Source organism: Trachypithecus francoisi, unplaced genomic scaffold (assembly GCF_009764315.1).
Source record: "Trachypithecus francoisi isolate TF-2019V2 unplaced genomic scaffold, Tfra_2.0 Lachesis_group5, whole genome shotgun sequence".
Lineage (NCBI taxonomy): Eukaryota > Metazoa > Chordata > Mammalia > Primates > Cercopithecidae > Trachypithecus > Trachypithecus francoisi.
In genome coordinates, this window is record NW_022681470.1 from 59,270,222 (window position 1) to 59,294,048 (window position 23,827).

Below are 23,827 nucleotides of genomic sequence, written 5' to 3' on the forward strand. Positions count from 1 at the left end.
GCCACTGTGCCCAGCCTGAAAATATATCTTTAAATTATTGTTCTGTCTTTTGCCTCTGAGCAGTCAGTTTTTGGTGACCCAATTATTTATGATTATTTAGCATAGACACTTATGCCGTTATGGATTTAGGCATATCTTTTTTCTGTTTGTCTTGTGATAGAGACAATTGTTAGGCATTATTTCACCATTTTGTAATGGAGAACCTGTGAAGCACAGAGAAGGATCTTTTGTTTTGTTACGGATAGTCTATGTTGACTTCTCTGGCAGCAAAGAAAGGGAGCAGTATGACACAAGGCTCAAAGAAATAGAACTAGGATATAAACTTTTGATTACTTTGAGAAGAATACCAGAAAAAGAAATGAATAGTATGTGATGATATGGTAGAAGAATAGTGACTAGGTATTCTGTAATTTCCTTAGAGAGAAGTTCAGAGAACATTGTGAATTGACATAAAAGATATTTAAGGTAGAAGCTACGAAAAACTTTTTGATTGCCAGCATTAAGAGAAACCTTGGAAAATGTGACCAAGCAAGAATGGGTCATTTTCTCCTACTTGAGGAAGTATTAAAAATAGAATGTACCGCATTTGGGATTTTCAAATGTACTTAAAGACTAAGGCTATAATTATCCCTTGTTAAGATTAGACCAGGTGAAATCTTACCAAAATTTAGATTTCAGTTTGACTTCATATTATTTTGAATATCCAAAGGAAGGAGCTTTTATATTTGTGTGTATTTAGAGACTGTCTTTTCTCCAATGTATGTTCTTGGCACCTTTGTCAAAAATGAGTTCACTGTAGATGTATGGATTTATTTCCGAGTTCTCTACTCTGTTCCATTGGTCTGTGTGTCTGTTTTTATGTCAGAACTATGCTGTTTTGGTTATAATAGCTTTGTGGTATAATTTGAAATCAGGTAATGTTATTCCAGTTTTGTTCTTTTTGCTTAGGGTGGCTTTGCTATTCTGGGTCTTTTGTAGTTCCATATGAATTTTAGGATTGTTTTTTCTGTTTCTGTGAAGAATAGCATTGGTATTTTGATAGGGATTGCATTGAATCTGGAAATTGCTTTGGGTAGTATGGATGTTTTAACAATATTGATTCTTCCAGTCCATGAATATGGAATATCTTTATTTGTGTGCTATTTAATTTCTTACACCCGTGTTTTATAGTTTTCATTGTAAAGATCTTTTAGTTCTTTGATTAATTCCTAGATATTTTGTTTTATTTGTAATTATTGCAAATGGGTTTACTTTCTTGATTTCTTTTTCAGATTGTTCACTCTTGGCAAATAAAAATGCTACTGACTTTTGTATGTTGATTTTAAATTCTGCAACTTTATTGAATTTTTCAGTTCTAATAGTTTTTTTGGTAGAGTCTTTAGGTTTTTCCAAATATAAGATTATATATCTGTAAACAAGGGTAATTTGACTTCTTCCTTTCCAATTTGGATGTCATGTATTACTCTTTCTCTCTTTTCTTTTTTTTTTTGTAATAGAGATGGGGTCTCACTGGGTTGCCCAAGCTGGTCTCAAACTCCTGGACTCAAGACATTTTCCCACCTCTGGCTTCTGAAATGCTAGAATTACAGGCGTGAGCCACCGTGCCCAACCTATTACTTTCTCTTATCTGATTGCTCTAAGTAGGACTTCAGCACTATATTGAATAACAGTGGTTGAAAGTGGATATCCTTGTCTTGTTTCAGATCTTAGAGGAAAGGCTTTCTGTTTTTCCCCATTCAGTATGATAATAGCTGTGGGTTTGTCATATATGGCTTTTAGTGTGTTGAAGTATGTTCCTTCTATACCCAGTTTTTTGAGGGTTTTTATCATGAAAGGATGTTGAATTTTATCAAATGCTATTTCAGCATCAATTGAAATGATCATAGGGTTCTTATCTTTCATTCTGTCAATATGATATATCATACTGAATGATTTGTGTATCTTTGAACCATCCTTGCATCCCTGGGATAAATCTCACTTGGTCATGATGAATTATCTTTTTAATGTGTTGTTGAACTTGGTTTGCTAGTATTGGCCTGTAGTTTTCTTTTTTTAACGTGTCTTGTCTGATTTGGTATCAAGGTAATGTTGGCCTCATCAGGTGAGTTTGGAAGTATTCCTTCCTTTTCTGTTTTTCAGAATAGTTTGAGTAAGATTGGTACTAATTCTTCTTTAAGTGTTTGGTAAAATTCAGCAGTGAAGCCATCAGGTCCCATATGAGTGTGTGTATATGTGTAGTAAGTATAAAAGATACAAATTAAACAAGATACAAGATACAATACAAATAGAACTTTTTTTGTTTGCTTATTATAATAAGGACAGCTCTAATGTGTCTATTATAAAGACTTTTTTTTATAAAGACACATTTTGAGAAGGAAGTTAAGGGAGATGTTGAGTTGGAAAATAGTGTTTTTCTTCTTTTCTTTTCCTTCCTTCCTTTTTTCTTTTTCGTTTTTTTTGTTTGTTTGTTTTTCATTTATTTACATAAAATGGCAGGAAACTCATTTTTTGGGCTAACAGGTTTCAGAGCCAGTAACTGTCTTTTTAAAATTGGTCTCCAGCCAAGGAAATAGTAATAAATCAATCTTGAATAGTAAATACTTATATACTTAATAGTTCAAATATAATTTAGATACTATTAGTTTCACCTAGAAACTAAATACAAAAGTAATCTTTTCATTAGCTGACAAAAATTCTCTTTAAAAAATCTTTCTGAGCTGAGAGAAGTAAAATGAGTTAAATTCATCATTAAGACCTCGATGCCAGAAGGGATGGGGATATCAGGTTATTTATAAAACTGCATTATTAAATACCTTGTTGCATGAACTGTTATTTGGAGAAACTTAGTTTTATCGCCTTCTGGAAATGTTGTAACCTACAATCAATAAGATAGTACCTGTAACAGAGACCAGATATGTGAATCACAGGGTTAAATCAAAATGTTAGTGAATTATGAGTTGAATGTGGTACATCAAGTACAGGTCAAGATAAGTGTATTTTAGGAATGGCACAAGATAAGTAAGTAGGGAGATGTTAGATGTAGACTGGTTGGACTCATTCACTGGATATGTTCTAGCATTCATTCATCTTCAAAATACTTATTGAATATTTTAAAGTACCTATTGCCAGGTGCTATGAGAAGCCTGGGTGATACATCAGTGAACCAGACAAATATGATGTGAGCCTTTGTGAAACAAATATGCTAGTGAAAAAGAAAAATGTAAATAATCATATTTGTGTAATATATTATAAAGTAGTAGTATGAGTTGTTACAACAGTGTCTTACCGAAGATCTGCCGACAGAAGACTTCCCTTCTTGGCCAGGTATGGTAGCTCACCCCTGTAACCTTGGCATTTTGGGAGGCCAAGTTAGGAGGATCACTTGAGACCAAGAGCTCAAGACCAGCCTGGGCAACATAGCAAGACCCCATGTCTACAAAAATAAAATTAACGGGGTGGTGGCATACGCTCCCAGCTGCTTGAGAGCCTGAGATGGGAAGGGCTCTTGAGCCCTGGAGTTTGAGGCTACCATGAACTATGATAACACCACTGTGCTCCAGCCTCGACCACAGAGCACAACCCTGTCTCTTTAAAGAAACAAAAGATTTCCCTTCTCCTGGAGGATGAAAGAAGGCTCTCATGAAGGTATGATACTGCTCAACCTGAGATCTGCTGGTTAAGTAATAGCTAAGTGAAGAGAAGGGAATGGGCATTCCAAACAAAAGGTCTGGCAATTGAAAAGACACTAAGGTGAAAAGGCACTTGATCTTTTGGAGAAACTGAGAGAAGGCATTGTGACTAAGAGTAGAGAATGAGGGGGAAAGGTCTAGGATGAAGCTTGAGGAGTGGGTAGAAGCTATATACATATATGCATATATAGAGAGAGAGAATTCACATACCATACAATTTACTCATTTAAAGTATACAATGCAGTGGTTTTTAGTATATTCAAAGATATGTGGAACCATCATCACAGTAAATGACAGAACATTTTCATCATCTTAGAGAGAAATCCTGTACCCTGTAGCTATCCCTCACAGTCTCCTCATTCCCCCTGGGCCTAAGCAACCACTGATCTACTTTTTGTCTATGGATTTGCTTATTTTGGACATTTTGTATAAATGGGATAAAAATACAGTCTTTTGTGACTGACTTATTTTACTTAATATAATGTTTTCGAGGTTCATCCATGTGATAGCATTTATCAGTACTGTATTCCTTTACATGGGTGAATAATATTCCGTCATATAGATAATGCCACATTTTGTTTGTCTATTCATAAGTCAATGGACACTTGAGTTGTTTCTACCTTTTAGTTATTATGCATAATGTTACCATGAGCATTTGTGAGAAGTTTTTGTGTGGACATATGGTTTCATTTCTCTTGATTATATACCTAGGAGTAGAATTTCTGGGTCATATGCCACTAGAAGATTTTAAGCAAAAAGTACCATGACCTGACCTATAGTTTGTAAAGTTCTGGCTTTTAAACTCTGGCTGCAGTATTAAATATGAATTGGATGAGGAAAAATAGACAAGAATGGATGTGAGATGACCAGTAAGGAAACCATTACAGAAGAAAGGCTCATGAGAGAGAACAGTGGCTTGCACTAAGATAATGGTAGAAGAGATACAGAAAAGTGTGAATGATCTTGGCCAGGCACTGTGACTCATGTCTGTAATCCCTGCACTTTGGGAGGCTGAGGGAGGGTGGATCACTTGAGGTCAGGAGTTCTAGACCAACCTGGCCAACACAGTACAATCCCGTCTCTAGTAAAAATACAAAAATTAGCCAGGAGTGGTGGCACACACCTGTAATCCCAGCTACTCGGGAGGCTGAGGCAGTAGAATTGCTTGAGCCTGGGAGGTGGAGGTTGCAGTGAGCTGATCATGCCAGTGCACTCCAGCCTGGGCCACAGAACAACAATCCGTCTCAAAAAAAAAAAGAAAGAAAGAAATGTGAATGGTTTCAAAATATGTTTAGGAGGATGATTCCAACATGGTAGATGGAACTTGTAAGTCTCCCTTTCCCATTATAAACAGAAATTCATAGTTGAATTCAGAAGAATGATAGGGAACTCTCACATGACAAAAGTGAAGAGTACTCAAAATCCAGAGTAGTTTGAGTGACCCAGGGTTGGTGTCAGACCTATATGTAGATCATAAGGTCTGGACGCTCAGATTTTAATGCCATGTGTGTGTAGAAAGCATGGCTTTGGGCCTACTAGGCTGTGAGCTGTAACCAAGAAACTATATATCAAGCTAGAAATCTCGAAGGGCTGCCTAGTTCATGAAAAGGGTACTTAGCCCATAACTCAAGGAAGTGGCAAGGAAGGAAATCTATACAAGGATCATGGTAGGGGCAGACAACTCATTTGTGAGAAATTTTCACTATTCATATAGCTTAGAAATCCCAGAAGTTAAGGATTTAATACAGAAACTGTGTCTGTACCCTTGAAACTCTGGGGCCCTGGCACAAGTAAATTCAAAACCACCTTGAAGGAACACATCTGCAACCCAGAGTAAAAAACTGTAAACTGTAAAAACAGTTTGAACCAAAGATGAATTCACATAAAACATAAACACTGAAGATCACCAAGAGGGAGAGTTCTGTGATAAACTCATAGATGCAGACTAACATGTAATAAAAGTTTTTAATGCAGAAAGAAACCTCAGACTATATTGGAATAGGTAACAAGAATTACAGTTGACTAGCAGTAGTGAAGATAGACACACGTATAGGAAGAGTTTGGTAAATGAATCAGGAATGGTTTTTAAAGTATAAGATTTTGCAAAATAGTATTATCTATATAGAATCTTGTTTAAATGGGAACCCACACATATAAAGCACCTAACAACCACTTATTGAGAGACTGCCATGTGCCAGGCACAGAGACATTAAGGACACAAGACCAAAGAAAACGTTTTTTTTTTGGCCAGGCGCAGTAGCTTACACCTGTAATCCCAGCACTTTGGGAGGCCGAGGTGGGCGAACTACTTGAGGTCTGGAGTTCAAGACCAGCCCAACCAACATGGCGACACACCTTCTCTACTTAAAAAATACAAAAAATTAGCTGGGCGTGGTGACATGTGTCTGTAATCCCAGCTTCTAAGGAGGCTGAGGCAGGAGAATCACTTGAACCTGGGACGCAAAGCTTGCAGTGAGCTGAGATTGCACCATTGAACTCCAGTCTGGGCGACAGAGTGCAACTTGGTCTCAAAAAAAAAAAAAAAGAAAAAAGAAAAAATAGAAAACATTTTTTCTGCCCTTGAGGATATAAGTATTATGGGAAGGCAAACAAGTACATCAAATATTATTGTACAGTTGTTAAGTGCTGTGGTAAAGATATGTATAGATTGCTATGAGAGCATAGAGAAGGGGAATCTCAATTAGGTTGAATAGGGTGACAAGGAAGGCCTACCAGAGGAGGTAACTGGAGTTGAATTTTGAAAGGCAACTGTAAGTTAACTATAAGTAGTAATAGGAGGATGGTATTTGAGAGGAAACATAAGAAATTCAAGAAACAAACAAGTTCGGAATGCCTGAAGCTGGGAGAAGGTGAGGCGAGGTTAGCATTTCTGAAAGTGTCTTTTGTGGAATAGATTTAGATGAAGAAAAAAAAAAGTATGCTGTGGCCAAATGAATTTGGGAACAATGGATTAAACAAAATTAGATAGGATCACTCAAAAGCCTTCTTAGGGTCATTCCTCTCTGGGGAGTGGGGAGAGTGGGACATGGGAGTGGTTAGGGGATTTGCAGCATTTTCCAAATTTCTGAGTCCATCTAGTAGTTTTGTTTTGTTTTTCAAAGAAACCCAAGACTGGTATTCCACTGGAGAAGCTTTGGAAATTGTCAAACTAGAGAGTTAGGCAGGAACCAAATCATGTAGATTTTTGTCTGTACTGTGCTAAGAAATTTGAATTTCTAGTCTTGAAGCTATGGAATACAATTGAGGGATTTCCAGCAGGGGAATAACTTGATCAACTAAAACATATCATTTAAGGCTTTACAGAATTAAAGCCATTTCATTTCTCTGGCTAGACAAGCATAAACTGAAAGAAAAAAAAATCAGATGTTTTGAAAACAGCTAAATTTTCCTTCTGAAAGAGCATGCTGGATGCTAATTCTCCGCTTGAAGCTGCAGCTTTCTCTGTAATCAGCTCATTGTGGAAGGATTTTAACTCCTACTGGGAAACCTTAATAAAAGCCTGAAGCCTGTGTTCACAGGTCCAATTTCAAACAAGTAATGAGCATTGGGATAAATGGGGCTTTAAAACTGGCCACAGCTAGACCTGAGTAGTAGAAGGTTCTCTCTCAGAAATAATCTCCATTTGCAGTGTAATTAGAGCACTTCAGTTGGGGAGTGGGTTTTACCATTAAGTTGCACAACTGGCTCTCCTTTTCTGAGAATGTTTTATCTTAAGAGGGAATAGGTGGGTATGTGCATAACAATTGGCCAGTGATCAGTCTCAGCTTTACACTCTTGTGCTAACAGTTCTTTACGCAGTTTGTTAACTACAGATATGTTGCTAAATGAACAAAGCTAGATATAAAAGAATACATTATGATATCAAATAGTAATAAACATGGAAATGTTAATATTGGATTTTTGGGTCTATTATGGATACTTTTTATTTTTATTTTTTCTGTATTTTCCAAAGTTCCAAAATGATAAAGGATTATGTTATGATGGGGCAGAGGGAGCAGGAGGGCATGAAGGAAAATTAATTATAGGGACAACAGTCCTTCTTATAATGTAAGTCTGTGAAGAAGGCCGTGATCATTGAAGAGTAAATATAATAGAGATTCAAGTTTTGCAGGATTCTAGATAATTTATGGTTTTGCATACATAACTCAGTGCAGAACTTCTAAAACAGTTTATTCCTTTTGAGAAGGGCATAATCTTGGATTTGTGAAGTTCCTTTTTTTCCCCCCTGAAAAGTTCAAGTGTGCTTGAATATATTCTCTTTATAAGATGGAAAGGACTAGAACATATGCTCCCCATTTTACAAATGGGAATGCTGAGGCCCTAAGAGCATAGAGTCATTTGCTTAATATCACATTTTGAGTCAGAGGCATAGTAGAGACTATCACCTAAGCCTTCTTTTCCTCCTTATTGAATTCACTGAGCATTTCTTCTATTGAATTTAAGTATTATTCATTCAGAATAAAGGTTTTGATTCAGGGGCCAGTCCACAGCTCAGAATGCAACAGTCTCTATCTTTAGGGCATTCTGATAACTGCCATTCAGTCTTTGGATTGCTTGTGAGAACTATAGAAACAAGGTCATCTGATTATAAAGGGACTGATTTGACAGGATAGAAATGGCAAGTGGCAAGCTGTTGGCAGATAGCTCTGCAGAAATACCAGGGCCAGGCAGCAGCTGTCACAATAGTGTAGTGGTTGGGTTCATTTTCCTTAGCAACAAAATGTAAACAATTCCCATTGCTAATATTAGAGTCTAATAGTGTCTGCCTTTGATTCTTTTGTTTCTCCTTTAGCTTTTTCTCTCTCGCCCAACCCTGAATTTTACATTTTTTTTATGGTGCTCTTTCTTTTCTTTGTAGAAATGGTTAAAAATAGTTTTTCTCCACAATAAACTAAAATTGTCTGTCCCAAATAGCTCACATTACATATGACTGCTTGGTCAACATACAGTGAGTACTGGCTGAGTCATGTATACCACACTTAACCGACCTTCTTCAGTTCCTTGGGGTCTTTATAAGCTAGGTACTTGTACCTACTAATGTGAAGCTGTCAGCAGATTAATTTGGCATCATCTTTGGAATGTTTAAAATTTAAACCAAGAATTTAAACTCTGAGTTATGGTTTTTAAAAGTCATTTGATTTGTTCCTCTGTGTCCAAGCTGAAGACTGGCAGTTGTCAATTCAAAAAGGTACTCTAGAAAAGAGGTTCCACAAACAACTCCAATCTTTCTCCATTTTTGTTCTAAAGTGTTTAGTTGTCTAAAAGTCTGCAGCCATGCTGCCACTACCAAGTTTTTTCTCTACTGAAAGAAATAAGCTCTCTCTTACTAAGTATGAATATTGAACAAGAAGAGAGTGAAACGTATGTAGCAGTAGGTACATTTTCACTATATTACCATTCTGGAGGTCTCTGGATTGCTTATAGAATTAGGATTATGCTGTGGGACTTTGAACAATTCTGGAATAGAAAGAAAAAAGGCGATTTTTTTAGTGCTGTGGCCCTAATCCTTAGGTAGCAGAATGACAAGAGGCTTCACCAGGCTGAATATACCTTACAAACAAACTGCTTTCAGTGTCATATGGCACTTCTATGTAATTTTTTTCAGAATATGTCTCTTTGAAATAGTAGTGATGATATGTTGCTGCCTGAGAGATAAGACTACCCCTAGATAACTGTGAATGGCTGGACTTAGTGGGAAATGCACAGGATTGATTTAAGAGTTCAGTTCAAATGGGGCGTGGTGGCTGATACCTGTAATCCTAGCTTCTTGAGAGGCTGAGGCAGGAGGATCACTTGATGCTGGGAACTCAAGACCAGCCTGGGCAATATAGTGAGACCCCCATCTCTTTAAAAAAAAAAAAAAAAAAAAAGAAGAGTCCAGTTCAGCCTCTTGTATGTGTGATTTTGGTTAAATAAATCAAGTTCCATTTCTGACTCTTTCCTCATGTGTCAAAAAGGGATAATGCTTACCTTGTTTGTATGTATATGAAGATTAGAAATAATTTACGAGTAACCTAGATTTTCCCAAACCTATCTCATGAAGTTACTGTGAGGATCAAATGAGACAGACTATGTGAACGTGCTTTGCAAACTACAAAACAGTTTAGAGATATATATGACAATTTTATATGTCATTACCAGTGAAATGCTTTTTTGACTTTCATTAAGATCCATTCCTAGCTTCTCCAGAGCCAATACATTTGGAAATAAGATCCACCCAAAAATGCTAAATGTTAATACCATTTTAGATTTTAGGTTGTTTTATTTAATTTTTAAACCCTACATGCTATAGGGATTCCATATCTCAAGTTTAGGAGACTTAATTTTTAAATTTAAGCTCACTTGTCCTGCCTCTGATCTCCTTACCAATTATTTATAATGTCATACATTATTTTCTGCAGCCCTAAGGGAAAATCTCCATTGTGGTGCCACAGTAAGTGGCAGCCATACACAGTTAGCTTCTTATGCCTTTTTCCCCTCACCAAGCAGTGTCCAGGAATCTAAGCACTTGAACATTTATTTGAGGCAACAGCTAGTGAGCTGAATGTGATAATGGTAGCAGTTGACCCTTGCAGGAAAGTTCGAGCCTGGGCCTCCTATCCCAGTGATACTCTTTATGCTAAAAATGTTAGTAATTCCCTCCCACAGATTCCTTTCCTGCCTAATTTAGTGAGGTCAATTTCTGATGTTTCACAAACAAGTACACTCCATACTATGCAGTAGAGGATATTTTTGATACTAGGGTGAGCATGTTTTAAAATTGGTTATAGTGATGATTGCATAAATCTGAATATACTAAAAATCTTTAAATGGTACACCTAATGGGTATGTGAATTATGTCTCAATAAAGCTGTTTAAAAATAACATTAGTACTGTTTATCTCCACCAAACAGTTCTGGGAAGGGAGGCCTGGATGGTGTCTACTAAGAGTTAAAGCAATGAGATGTAGAGCCTTGTATAAAAGAGTCTATTTTCTTTTTTGCATATTTCTGTTGCTAAACATGGCTGTTGCCAACACCATCTCACTTCATTTTCTAGAGACAAGGGCATTTGTCATGCAGTTTCTCAGCCCACCACTTAACAGTTCAGGAGTGGAAGCTTAAAGTGTTTTCCCCTCCCCCTCAGGACATGTGCATTTAGAAGAAAGGACAAGAGTCCATTTCTTTATGTCGCAGAACCTCTGGTAGTTCTATCCCAATTCCCAGCCACTTCAGAGTGAAGACAGTCACCCAACACCTGCTACTAAAAGCCCTTATCAGTCATGTTTTTGAGGTTAATCTCCTTCTGATAAAGTGGTTCATTTTTCAGAGCTGTGAATATTGGTGACATGTAGGAGGGACCAAAATTTTGAGCCCTCATTCAACCCTCCCTTCTCTTTTATCAGTTGATTTTCCCATGTTAGAAAAGGACAGTTGCTGGTACAATCTCATAAAATGGGCTCCAGTGTTTAGAGAAGGACAGCCAGAGGAGTAACCACCCATTTGTTGAAAATTGGGCTTCTGGGAAAGTTGCTGCACAGGTGTGTAGCAAGGTGTGTCTGAGGTAGCTTGACCTGCTCTCACCTGGAATGATTTGATCTGGCAATAGAGTTCCTTGCCATTCCTGGTTTTATGGAAATCAGAGGCACAGGAAGTTGATCTGGGTGTTCTGGGGAATTGAGACAAACCTCTGCCGTAGTTTATTAGCACTCTCTGTGTTTGGAGGCTAACTCCAGTGTGTTGAGTTGAGACATCAGCAAGTGCTGGACCCGGAATGTCAGAAGCAGCAGGTAAAATTTCTTTGTTTGATAGCTTTAATGTCCTAAATACATGTTTCTTTGGGAAACTGGCTTGGTTGCATACTTTGATTTGGTGGTATGGTTGGGCAAGTGGTAAGAATAAGATATAACCAGTTTGGAACTTCACTAGTGTTTCTTCACATTCCTAATGAATTTAAACATATGCACTGACTTATAAAGATCAGACCCAAAAGATTAGGGTAGCAGAGGACAATTAAGAGTTTCAAGAAGTAGAAATATTCTCTTTTAAAGAAGAAACTGGAATTGACACTGTTATTCTTAAGTTGGATGGTAAGACACAGGTGATGGTTTATTATTCTTTATATCGTTCTTGTTTACCTTAAATATGATATAATATATGTTTTAAATAAGTAAAACAAAAAGAATTGTTGGATATTTAGGCAATTCCAGAAAGAAGCTTGTTTACATAGGTGAAGGGGCAGTTGCAACTTGAGTTGGCCTTTGAAATTATAAAATGAAGAGACTAGTTTGACCAGGTATAGGTAAAAGTTGTTTACTTACTACACACTCTACAATCAAATTGAATATTAATGGAAGTTAGTGTTTTTCCCTGTATATAAGATGAGAAGTTTCCTAATTGATCTTGTTCAGAGGACCAATTTCTGGACAGAATTCAAACACATGCTGAGTCAGGCAATATAGAAAATCCTGCTGATCGTTAGTCATTTTAGTCCTGTAGAGAGAGCACTCACCAAACTCTGAATTCAGCCTACCCAGGACTATACTTTTCTCCCTATTTTTCTTATCCCTTTCTCTCAACTCTTCTTCCTGGTAATTGAGTCACTTTATTCAGGTAGAAAGATTAGGCCTATTTCCTGTAGGTTTTACTTTCGTGACCCTCTTTCTTTTTCCATGGGTGACCTTCTTTCTGGAGTGGTTTTTTCTCACCTTCTCTGCTTAACAAAATTGTATACATACTGTAAGAACTCCTGCAAATTAGAACCCACTGCTGACTACCCTGCTACACTCGAGCCCCAGGCTAAAACACTCTTCAGTGTTATTTTTTTGTAACGCTGTTTTAGGATTAGTTTACTAATTAATTAAATGGTATGTTGTTGCTTTTCATTACCACATTGTGAGCTTCTTGAGGGTGCTTTTTAAGTGGATTTTCTTCACAGAGCCTAATACATAGTAGATGATGGGTAAATGTTTATTGAATAAAATTATTTCTCAAATGAAAATAAGCCCATGTGTAGTGATCTTCTATGCCCATAAGATGGCAGCAGAAGAATGTCTGTTGATCTACTTGAGTGTGAAGCTAGCAAAGACTGTTTTGTGTTTGGATGAGTTTGCAGATGAGCCTTTCTATCCCATTCCATTTAAGTGTTTTAATATAGGGAATGCAGATATTTTTGGCACATGAAGGCCCTTTGTGCATTTTCACCCTGGCACTTCTTCATACAAGAGCAACAGGTATAAGATATAAAGCTCCCTGGGTTGCAAGACAGGATACCTAGTTTACTCTCCAGCTAAGCCCACAATTTATGCCTTTTCAGGCAAGCCGTTTAACTTCTCTTGTTCAGTTTCTTAATCAGCTAATTGGTGGAGTTATAAGATCTATAGGGAATATTAGATTATAAAATAATAGCCTTCTAAGTCATCAGTGACTGTCTTAGTTATGTGCTCAATATTGTGTTAAGAACTGTATCATAAAAAAGGGTCATGCCCTAGGTGCTCTCATGATCCAAGACATCAAATGTACACATAGTAAGGCATGAATGTATATTAAGGAATAGTATATCCTTGAGAGCAAAATTATGTTTAGGTAGGTATATTAAGAGTTCAGAGAAGATAAATGGTATAGGATGGAGTAGCCAGAAGGGGCTTCATGGAGCCAGAGGAGATTGAGTTTGCCTTTAAGCATATGAAGGGTTTAAATGCTGTAAGAGAATTTATGTTTTTGGAAACTTACTATATGCTAAGTACCCTGCTAGATACATTTAACCTTTGTAACTTTGTCAGATAAGTAATATTCTTTTCTTAATACACATAAGAGAATGCATTAAGGCTCAGCTGGGTTAAGGAATCTGTCCACAGTCACAGAATTTGTAATGAAAAGACAGAATTCAAAACCAGGTCTTTCGGACTTTGAGGCCCATGCTTCCAAGAAAATGTGTCCAAGGGGTCAGTCTTCATTGGATATTTGTATACCATGAGCTTGGCAATATAAGCACAATGGTTAGAATCTCTTCATATTTATTTGAAGGGGAGGTAGAACTTCTAGGAAATGAGTCTTTGTATAGGGAGATATCACTTCTGAAAGTGAAGCAAATTGAAAACTTGCTAGCCTCTCTGAAATCTAGATGGGAAATAGGGTTTTTTTTTGTTTTGAGAACCAAATGAGAGGTTGTCTTATGGGTCACCTGGCTGTGCAGGGTTGGCTGAGGTTGCTGAGTGTAAGAAACTTATCTTTGGGAGAGCTCCAGAGCCTTGGACAGGCATACTTCTATTTTAAGACGTATTTTTAAAAATGGAATTGGCTGACAGCAATTACCTGAGGGCTTGTTTCTGATTCTTCTTTAAATTAAACAGTGATTTTTCTTCCTCTTCCTCCGAGTCTCTTAGATAATACTGGATAGTATACTGACCTAGCTTTTAAATTTATTTTTTCTAAGGAAATCTAGTCGTCTAACCTGATAAAGGGAACTAGAGTATGATTCAGAATCCTTGCCCAGTTGTGCTGAAAATGGCTTATTGATCATTGACGTGTAAATAAAATATAGTAATAGCTCAAGAATCCTTTGAGAACTAAATTTCTTTATAATGAAACTGATAGTGTTTAATAGAACACTTAGCATACAAAATTCATAAACATTGGGAAGCAAAACTGCAAGCTTAGCTCTATCTATGACAAAAATACATCTGCACAATGATTTTATTTGTCCTTGACAGTTGCTTGTTTTTCCATCATAATAGAATTCACCTTTGACCCTGCACTGCTCTCTAGGGTTACCATATCTCACTCTTCCCTTCACTGTTGGTCTTGAAACAGTCTTCCAATTTCACTTTATCCATTTCTTGGCCTTCTATTCACTGTTCAACTATTGAAATAGAAATTCTACCCACCCCTCTAATCCAGTGAATTTTTTCTGGCAAAGGGCCCTGTAAACTTTCTAATTACAGATTCCTTAGTCACTTCATCTTTTACCTTGAATCCTGGCAATAATTATAATGTTGACTATTGCCTTCCTAAATTTTTGTTCTACCATAACCTCTCTGATAGTATTCTTTCCTAGCTCACTTCTACTTTTTCTGATTGCTCCTTCTTTGTGTTCTTTTTAGCCCTTTTTTTTTCTGTAAACACCTTAGGTATTGTTTCTTAGGCTTCCTTCTTTTCTCTCCTTAGGACTCTCCCTAGCTGACCTCATCCACTCTGATTGCTGCAGCTAGCTAGCACTCAGATCTCTCTCTCTCCAGCTCAGACTTCCTTTTTTTTGAGTCTTGCTACGTCACCCAGGCTGGAGTGCAGTGGCGCCATCTTGGCTCACTACAAGCTCTGCCTCCCAGGTTCACGCCATTCTGGGGCCTCAACCTCCCCAGCAGCTGGTACTACAGGTGCCCGCCGCCACGCCCGGCTAATTTTTTTGTATTTTTAGTAGAGACGAAGTTTCACCGTGTTAGCCAGGATAGTCTCGATCTCCTGACCTCGTGATCCGCCCGCCTCAGCCTCCCAAATTGCTGGGATTACAGGTGTGAGCCACTCTTTGCAGAAGTTCATTATACTACATGTAAAGGACTTACTTAGGACAGTGCCTGACTTCATGTAGGCACTCCGTAACAATAGCCATTTCTGGCTGTTACTTTATCTCCTTATTTCTTATTTCCTTTTCCCTTTATTTATCTATTTAAAGTATTATTATAGGCATGTATTTCTGTAAGGGTTCTCAAGTCCTCTTTAGAAAGAGAATAAGCAAACAGGTAAACCAAATCTTTCTTCCCTCTAGCCTTAAAAAGGCAAGAGAAAGTCTCTGTTCTCACTTTCTTTTAGAAATCTCTTTGCTAATGGTCTTACATGTCACCCAACTGAGAACTTGGAAATCAAACTAGAAGGCTTTTCATTCTTTACTTCTCATATTTAGTCTGTCACCAAGTCCTGTCTTTCATTCTCCTTCAGAATCCTTCAATTCCATCCTCTCCTCTCTCTGTTAACTCAGGCCCTCCTAACTGGGACCCTTGGCCTTCCTCTCCCCTGCCCCACCCCACCATTCCACCATCTACAGTGCAGCATTACTGATCTTTCTAATATGCAAATCTCATCCAGTCATTCTCTCCTGCTTAAAATCTGAGAATGGTCCTGCAAGCAATGTTGTCCTCCCTTGTTTTCTAGGAAGTCTCTTATTCTCTTTAGATTCTGCCCAGATCAGCCCCCTGCAGCATTTTATTCCTGATACTCCTCAGATTTCCTCTCCAGAGCTATCTCTTTGTGGCTTTTTTTTTGTCTTAAATTTTAATTATCAGCACTTAATATGTCCAACTCCCTTACGAGATCTTGCTTCAGAACAGACATTCATTTTCATATGTAGTTTCTGGAACAGGTAAAGAAGTGGTGACTGGGCTGTAATCCCATCACTTTGGGAGGCTAAGGCAGGCAGATCACCTGAGGTCAGGAGTTCGAGACTACCCTGGCCAACATGGTTAAACCCCGTCTCTACTAAAAGTACAAAACATTAGCCAAGCATGTTGGTGCTCGCCTGTAGTCCTAGCTACTTGGGAGGCTGAGTCATTTGAAGCCAGGAGGCGGAGGTTGCAGTTAGCTGAAATCGCACCACTACACTCCAGCCTGGGTGACAGAGCGAGACTCTGTCTCAGAAAAAAGAAAAGAAAGGTAAAGTGGGAAAATGGTTGAATAGAATGAACAAAATAAGTGCATGAACCAATACACTATTGACCAGACTTTTAAAATGGTAAATAAATATGTAGGAAATTAGGGTCAACCCTAAAACAAAACTGAGTAGTTCAGATTCTGAGTTTTATCCATAACGTTAATTCAGTTCAATAATTGTTTTAGAGTACCTAATAAAGAGTAGGCACAATGCTAAATTTTAACGATGTAATGATAAAGAGTAGTCCTTACCTTCCTAGAACTTCGAGAATGGTGGTTAGTTGTGGGTAGAATAGCACTTTTTTTGTTATGATCTACAGTTTAGTATAGTGGCCAACATCTGACTTAATGAGCTAAGGCAGTTGTTGGTTTACATATTACTTTCTAGTGTGAGAAAAAGTCAATGTGTTTCTTCAACAGTGAGTTTTAAAAATAACTATTGGGTACTAGGCTTAGTACCTGGGTGATGAAATATAATAATCTGTACAACAGACTCTGTGACATGAGTTTACCTGTGTAACAAACCTGCAGCACATGTACCCCTGAACCTAAAATAAAAGTTAAAAAAAATTTTCCTTAGGCTAGGACTAGGGTGACTACTGAGTAGCATGAGTGAGGTTTGGAGGGTGACAGAATTGTTCTGTATCTTGATTATGGTGGTGGTTATGAGACTTTATGCCTTTGTCAAAAAAAGGGCAATGCTATATGCTAAAAAGGGCAAATTTTACCATATGTAGACTTACCTCAGGAAACCTGACTCAAAAAAGAAAAAAAAAAATATGCCCTGAGTCTTAAAGGAATTTGATTCATCTGCAAAGTAGGGTAATTGGAAAGTGAAAATAATAGACTTATTTTAGAGGCTTTCTCTGAAGATAAATCTAATTTAGGTCTATTAGGGAGTTCTTTCTTTCTAATCCTTTCCTTCATAATCTGAGCTAATGGGAAGTTCAGAAATCCCTGAAATTGCTAGCCAAATTTTGTGTATACGTAAGTGTTTTTTTAGGGGTAGGAGATTACATTTCTTATCTGATTGTTAAAGATGGGTTAGATTTCAATAAAGGTTAAGAACCGCAGGTCTAAGAGCTTTTCTGCTTCCCCAGGTACCCCCTTTTTCCCTACGGGAGGCCATCCTAGTGATTACAGGAGCTGGACACCAATTTCTAGGAGTTGGTGAGAGTAGAAGAGTCTGTGAATCTACTGGTCGTAATACAGAAAGTCCATGTATGCTAACACAGGCCTTTTCCTGATTGCCTACTTACACAAGTTAGAACTCCTTTTTCTACCGCTTCTGACCTCTTTTCTCTCTCTTTGCCCCCTATGGCTGACCAGTTATTTTCTGGCATATTTAACTTCCTTTAGTATTTAGCATATACTGAGGAGTACCTGTGCTTTCTGTATCACTATCAACTATGGTAATAAAAAAAGTGTGAAATACAAATACATCTCTTTTATGTATATCTTACTGTTTGGAACAGTCCTTTAAACATTAACAGTCCTTAAAACACTTTTCAAAGTTAAAAGTTTCTAACCTTAACTTTTAAAAAATTTACAAAATTTTCCACAATAACTATTTTAAATAGAAAATAAAAATTGCACATATTCTCACCATCAGCAGGATCACTGCTAACTTCTTTATATATTTTATTTATTTTGAGATCATGCTGTATACAGTTTTTTCTTTTAAAAAATTATTGGCCAGGTGCGGTGGCTTATGCCTATAATACTAACACTTTGGGAGGCAAAGGTGGGAGGATCACTTGCACTCAGGAGTTCGAGACCAGCGTGGACAACATAGTGAGACCTCATCTCTATAGAGAATTATAAAGAAAAAAAAATTAGCCAGGCATGTAATCCCAGCTACTCAAGTGACTGATATGGGAGGATCACTTGAGCCCAGGAGGTCGAGGCTATAGTGAGCTATGATCGTGCCAGCTGTACTCCAGCCTGGGTGACAGAGCAAGACCTCATCTCAAAAAACAACAAAAAATGAAAACAAAAAGTTATTAAATATTACAAACACCCAATCTATCCATCTTCTGGTCTGATCAAATCCCAATATTTTGCCATATTTGCTTCCGTTATTAAGAATAAAATATAGTTAAGCCCCTGTGTATCTCTCCTCAGTCTCATCCTTTGACTCTCTCCCTAAAATTAATCACTATCCTGAATTTGCTATTGATCATTCTCAAATTTTTATCACTATTATTCATTTGCATACTTATATTAATCTTTTACATATTTTAATACTTTATATAAATGGTATAATCAGCACACATCATTCTAAAACTTGCTCTTGTCACTTAGCATTCTGTTTGTTCATTCTAAATGCTTATTTTAATCCATTGTATAATTATACCACAGTTTGTTTTTGTTTTTTTCCTGTGCTGATGGACATTTAGGTATTTAGGTTTTTTTTTTTTTTCTTCCCCTAATACTAATGATGCTGCTGTTTATATTCTTGTTCATGTTTCTTGACACAAACATGCAAGAGTTTCTCAACAGTATTTATTTCCAAATGGAATTTCTGGGTCTATAGGATAAGTGCATCTTCATTGGAGCCTGATTGCTCTCCTGTTTACTCTCACCAGCAATGTACCGGATTTTCTAATTCTTTACAGCTAGGTTAGACTTGAATTTTTTTTTTTTTTTTTTTTTGCTGCTGCTTTTTTGGTAATCTAAGGAAGATAAAATCATTTCTCATTTTAATTTGCATTTTGTTTTGATTACTAGTGAAACAACATTTTCTCTTATATTTATATGCTTTTCTGGTTTCCTTTTTTGTGAATTTCCTGATTATGTATTTTGTTGATTTTGTTGTTGTCATTAGGTTGGTTCTTTTTTAAAAAAAGGATAAAAGTTTTTTTTATATATTCCAGATACGAATATTTTGGAACTTATGTATATGTAGTGTAGTGCTTTTTAGTTTGTCTTTTAATGTCTATAACATTTTATCACATGAATGTTCTTTAATTTATTTAACCATTCCCCTTATTGTTTGATACATAGGTTATTTCCATATACATTTTGTATGTTTAATTTCTTGGGCTATCTTGTTAAAGAAAAATAAGTGGTGGTGCTGAATTTGTCTTGGTCTGCTTTGCAGTAAATGATAAATATTTGAGACAGTTGGCCTGGTACAGCTGATGTGTATGAAATAAAGCAGCACTCACTGGCCTTGTTGGTGCTTGAATCTGCCATTCTTACCATCAGTAACACTTGTTCTGACCAGGAACTAACTGTAGATTAACCTACATAAGTAAAACATTGTTATTGTGAAAGTGGCTTTGGCACTTGAGGCTGACATGTTTTTAATGAAACAAATATTCAGATGGAAAAGAATTAAAGATGATATAGTAGTTATCTAAGGTAGGTCACAGAAACACCAGACTCACACTTTCTCTAAAGCAAAAGGACTTCTCTGAGCCATAGCTTGGTGATATATAACTTAGAGTCTAGAGCAGGGATCAGCAAACATTTTCTGCAAAGGACCAGATAGTAAATATTTTAGACTTTTCAAGCCACATAGCTTCTGTTGCAGCTGCTCCCTTCTGCTGGCATAGCACAGCAAGCAGTAGTCATACAGCCTTGCCCATTCATTTATGTGTTGTCTATAACTGCTTTGGCCTCACAACAGAGCTGTTGAGTAGGCCTGCAAAACCTAAAAGATTTACTGTTTGACCCTTTACAGACAAAATTTGCTGACTTCAACCCCTGCAAACTCAGCACTCTTGACATTTGGGGCCAGTTAATTATAGGTCTCGATTCAAGAAATGCTTAGTTTGGCTGAGGGAAATTCTTTCTTAAAAAATTCTTAATGGAATTGTAGCTTTGATTCCTTGCTTAAACGTCAGCTCTGATCTCAGTGTTAAATTAGAGAGGCCAAAAATGACACATGAGCATTTGAATGCAGTTGTCCTAAACTATGAAATCAGATCATATTTTGATATGTGACACATATTAGATCTAGAAATCTTCCTGATCTGTAGCTAGCTTATCAAATTTAGTGGTATGTACATTCTTTCTCTATCTAGGTTTAACCCATTTATAGCAGATATGAAATTTGTTCCTGCATTTCTGTGTGTCAGGTGTTCCTTTTTTATCTGTCTCTTCACAGCTGTTGGCATTTGCCAGCTGGCTATGCCTGATCCTCAAGTGAGACAGTATTTACAGCTCACTTGGATGGATGCAGCAACTACGGTAGCTCAAGGGCAGATGAAATAGGATCCAGAATGAGAATGCTGCATCTCTCTTTGCTCTGTCTTCTTTCACATGAGGAAGAATTTCTCTTTCTCCCCTCCCTGTCAGATGAGAAGTAGTATTGATTGGTTTGGTACAGTGTATAAAACATACATCTAATGGAATGTTATTTTGGGAACTATTAGCAGCATTGGCTCTGCCGAGGCCCAAGATTTTGCCTTCTTTCCGTTTTCTCCTCCCCTTCCTTCTCCTCCTCCTTAGTAGCAGCTCCTTAGCAAATTACAAGCTTTGCCTCTGGCTTGCTGTATAGCAGTGGCAGTGTAAGCCTTTTCCAGTTTCCAAGGGAGACCGGGTGCTGAGACTGCAGTCTTTCCCAGCAGCCACTTACCTTTCTTGCTATTCGTTTCCACGCGTCTCTTGACCTTCGTTCTGCTATGCAGGCCTGCTCGAGGAGGTAACAGCCTGTTTTCTTGGAGCTCTCTTTGTCAAAGGGGACAGAGGGAAAGTAGGGTGGTACAGGGTAAGGCATACAGAGACAGCAGAGTATAAATGCTGCAACTGGGAAAAAGTAGCTCTAAAGTGTGCTGTATCTGTGAGCTTGTTCCTATTTGCTGTATCTATAGAACTGTTTGTAAAGGTGGGAACCCCAACACTATATCGTACTACTTAAATTACCACATATAAAAATGTGAGATTACTGTAATACTGCCTCCAGGAAGCATAGGAGAAAAATGAGAACTTTGAGAAGAAAATGGAATCAATTGCTTTTAAACTTAGCTGACTAACAAATTGCTTTTTTTTTTTTTTTTTTTTGGGAGACAGAGTCCCACTCTGTCGCCCATGCTGGAGTGCAGTGGCGCGATCTCACTGCAACCTCTGCCTCCCAGGTTCAAGTGATTCTCGTGCCTCAACCTCCCCAGTAGCTAGGATTACAGGTGTAGGCCACTATGCAATTTTTTCTATTTTTAGTAAAGACAGAGTTTCACTGTGTTGGCCAGGATGATCTCGAACTCCTGGTCTCGGGTAATCCGTCCACCTCGGCCTCCTAAAATGCTGGAATTATAGGCATGAGCCACTGCGCCCAGCCACAAATTGCATTCTTGATGAAATTTTGTTAAGTTTATATTTTATGAGTTGGATCTGGTTTTCAGGTTTGAGGAGAGGGCTTGGTAATATTGTCTTTTAATTGGGTTATTGGGACTTCTAGAGCTGTGATGTGCAGTATGGTAATCAGTAGCCATGTGTGGCTACTCAAATTTAAATAATTAAAATTAAATTTAAAATTTAGTTCCTCTTTTAAGTGCTCAGTGACCACATGTGACTAGTGGCAACCATATTGGGCTGTGCAGGTATACAACATTTCCATTATCACACAAAGTTCTGTTGGATAGTACTAAAGAAGGTAACCTATGAAATATAAGAAATTTAGTATTTGGCCAGACTGAGGAATAGACATTTTAGTGAGGAGACTTAGAGGCTGTTTGTTCAGAATCAGCATAAATATGGATTCACCATGGTTTAAAGCTAAATGACGTCTTTAAAATTTTAGATTTACCCCTTTATTTTACAGATGAAGAAACTAGAGTTCCAAGAGATTAAGTGATTCTCTTAAGATCAAACAAGTAATTAACGACAGAGCTAAAACTAGAACCCAGGTACCTGTTCTTTCTATTGTACCATAGTATTAGCCTCCCCTTCGCAATTAGGAACAGCAAGGAAAATTTGAACTAAAATTTACCTCATAGGGTCCTAGCAACTGTAGAGTCAACTGCATCCTCCAAAGAAGAATTTATCCCTAATATTTTTAACGTTTGTAGTTTGTTCATGGCAGTCTTATAGCATGTTGATGGAAATTTCTAGAAATGTAAAAATCATACTTTCCCAAGAATGGAGTGTTGATTATGACAGACTTTTGGGAAATGTCAGAGGATGCTAGGAGAAGTTTACCGCAAGACATTGTTATCCATTAGTTCCCGATATTGTAGGATTTGGAAGAAGAAATGTCTTACTACATAAATCTACATAGCTAGAATACCATGGTACTGAGTGGAGGAAACAATGTTCATTGTGGTGCAGTATAAGAAAAGCTATACCCAAAGAAGGAGAACATGGTTAAAATCCCTTTAGGTATATAACATTGTTACCTTGGGTGTTTTATCATCTCCTTAGGCCTTTATTGACTCGTCTGTAAAATAGGAATACATTTTTTGTGTCTTCCTGAAGTCTTAAAATTAGATCAAATGACGTCTTGAAGTCACAAAGTCTGTAGGCATAGGTCTGTGATTCCCATTATCTCCCTAAGTCTCCCCCCCTGCCCCCGCCCCCAGTAGCTATCCATATATACTTCCATGTTGATATCAAAGAAGGTTTTTTTGGGATCTCTGAAAAACTTTTGTTGATGTAATCTTATATTAATACACACATATTGGCTGCGCATGGTGGCTCGTGCCTGTAATCGTAGCACTTTGAGAGGCTGAGCCAGGCAGACCACCTGAGGTCAGGAGTTCGAGACCAGTCTCGCCAACATGGTGAAACTCCGTCTTCTCTACTAAAAAATGCAAAAATTAGCTGAGTATGGTGGCAGGCGCCTGTAGTCCCAGCTACTAGGGAGGCTGAGGTGGGAGGATTGCTTGAACCCAGGAGGTGGAGGTTGCGTTGAGCCCGAGATCATGCCATTGCACTCCAGCTTGGGCAACAGAGTGAGACTCTGTCTCAAAAAAAAAAAAAAAAAAAAAAGGGATATAGTTCAATGAATGATAAACTATCTTGTAAGACCATTAGATATTCTGTAATTAATGACCACAGCATCCTTAGTGGTCGGTATTAGACATATACTATAAAATATTTATATAGTATGTCTTTAACAATGTTTTTATATATTATAAGCTATATAATATATAAATATAGTAAATTTCTGTGGTCGAGCTGTGGTGGCTTACCCTGTAATCCCATCACTTTGGGAGGCTGAGGCAGGGGGATCACTTGAGGTCAGGAGTTTGACATCAGCCTGGCCAACATGGTGGAAACCCCATCTCTACTAAAAATACCAAAATTATCTGGGCCTGGTGGCACATGCCTGTAGTCCCAGCTACTCGGGAGGCTGAGGCAGGAGAATCACTTGAACCTGGGAGGCAGAGGTTGCAGTGAGCTGAGATCATGCCATTGCACTCCAGCCTGGGCGACACAGCAAGACTCTGTCTCAAAAAAAAAAAAAATTTTTTTTTAAATAAGATATATACTATAAGAGACATCTATAAAAGCTATATACTCAACTTAGTTCCTTTTGTGTTTGGAGTGAAC

The 23,827-nt window shown here is 37.6% G+C and overlaps 1 protein-coding gene across 1 annotated transcript in view; it reads left to right on the forward strand.

Moving 5' to 3' along the window:
- The window catches only part of PPP1R12B (protein phosphatase 1 regulatory subunit 12B), a 243,316-nt gene that overhangs the window by 107,623 nt on the left and 111,866 nt on the right, over positions 1-23,827 (forward strand).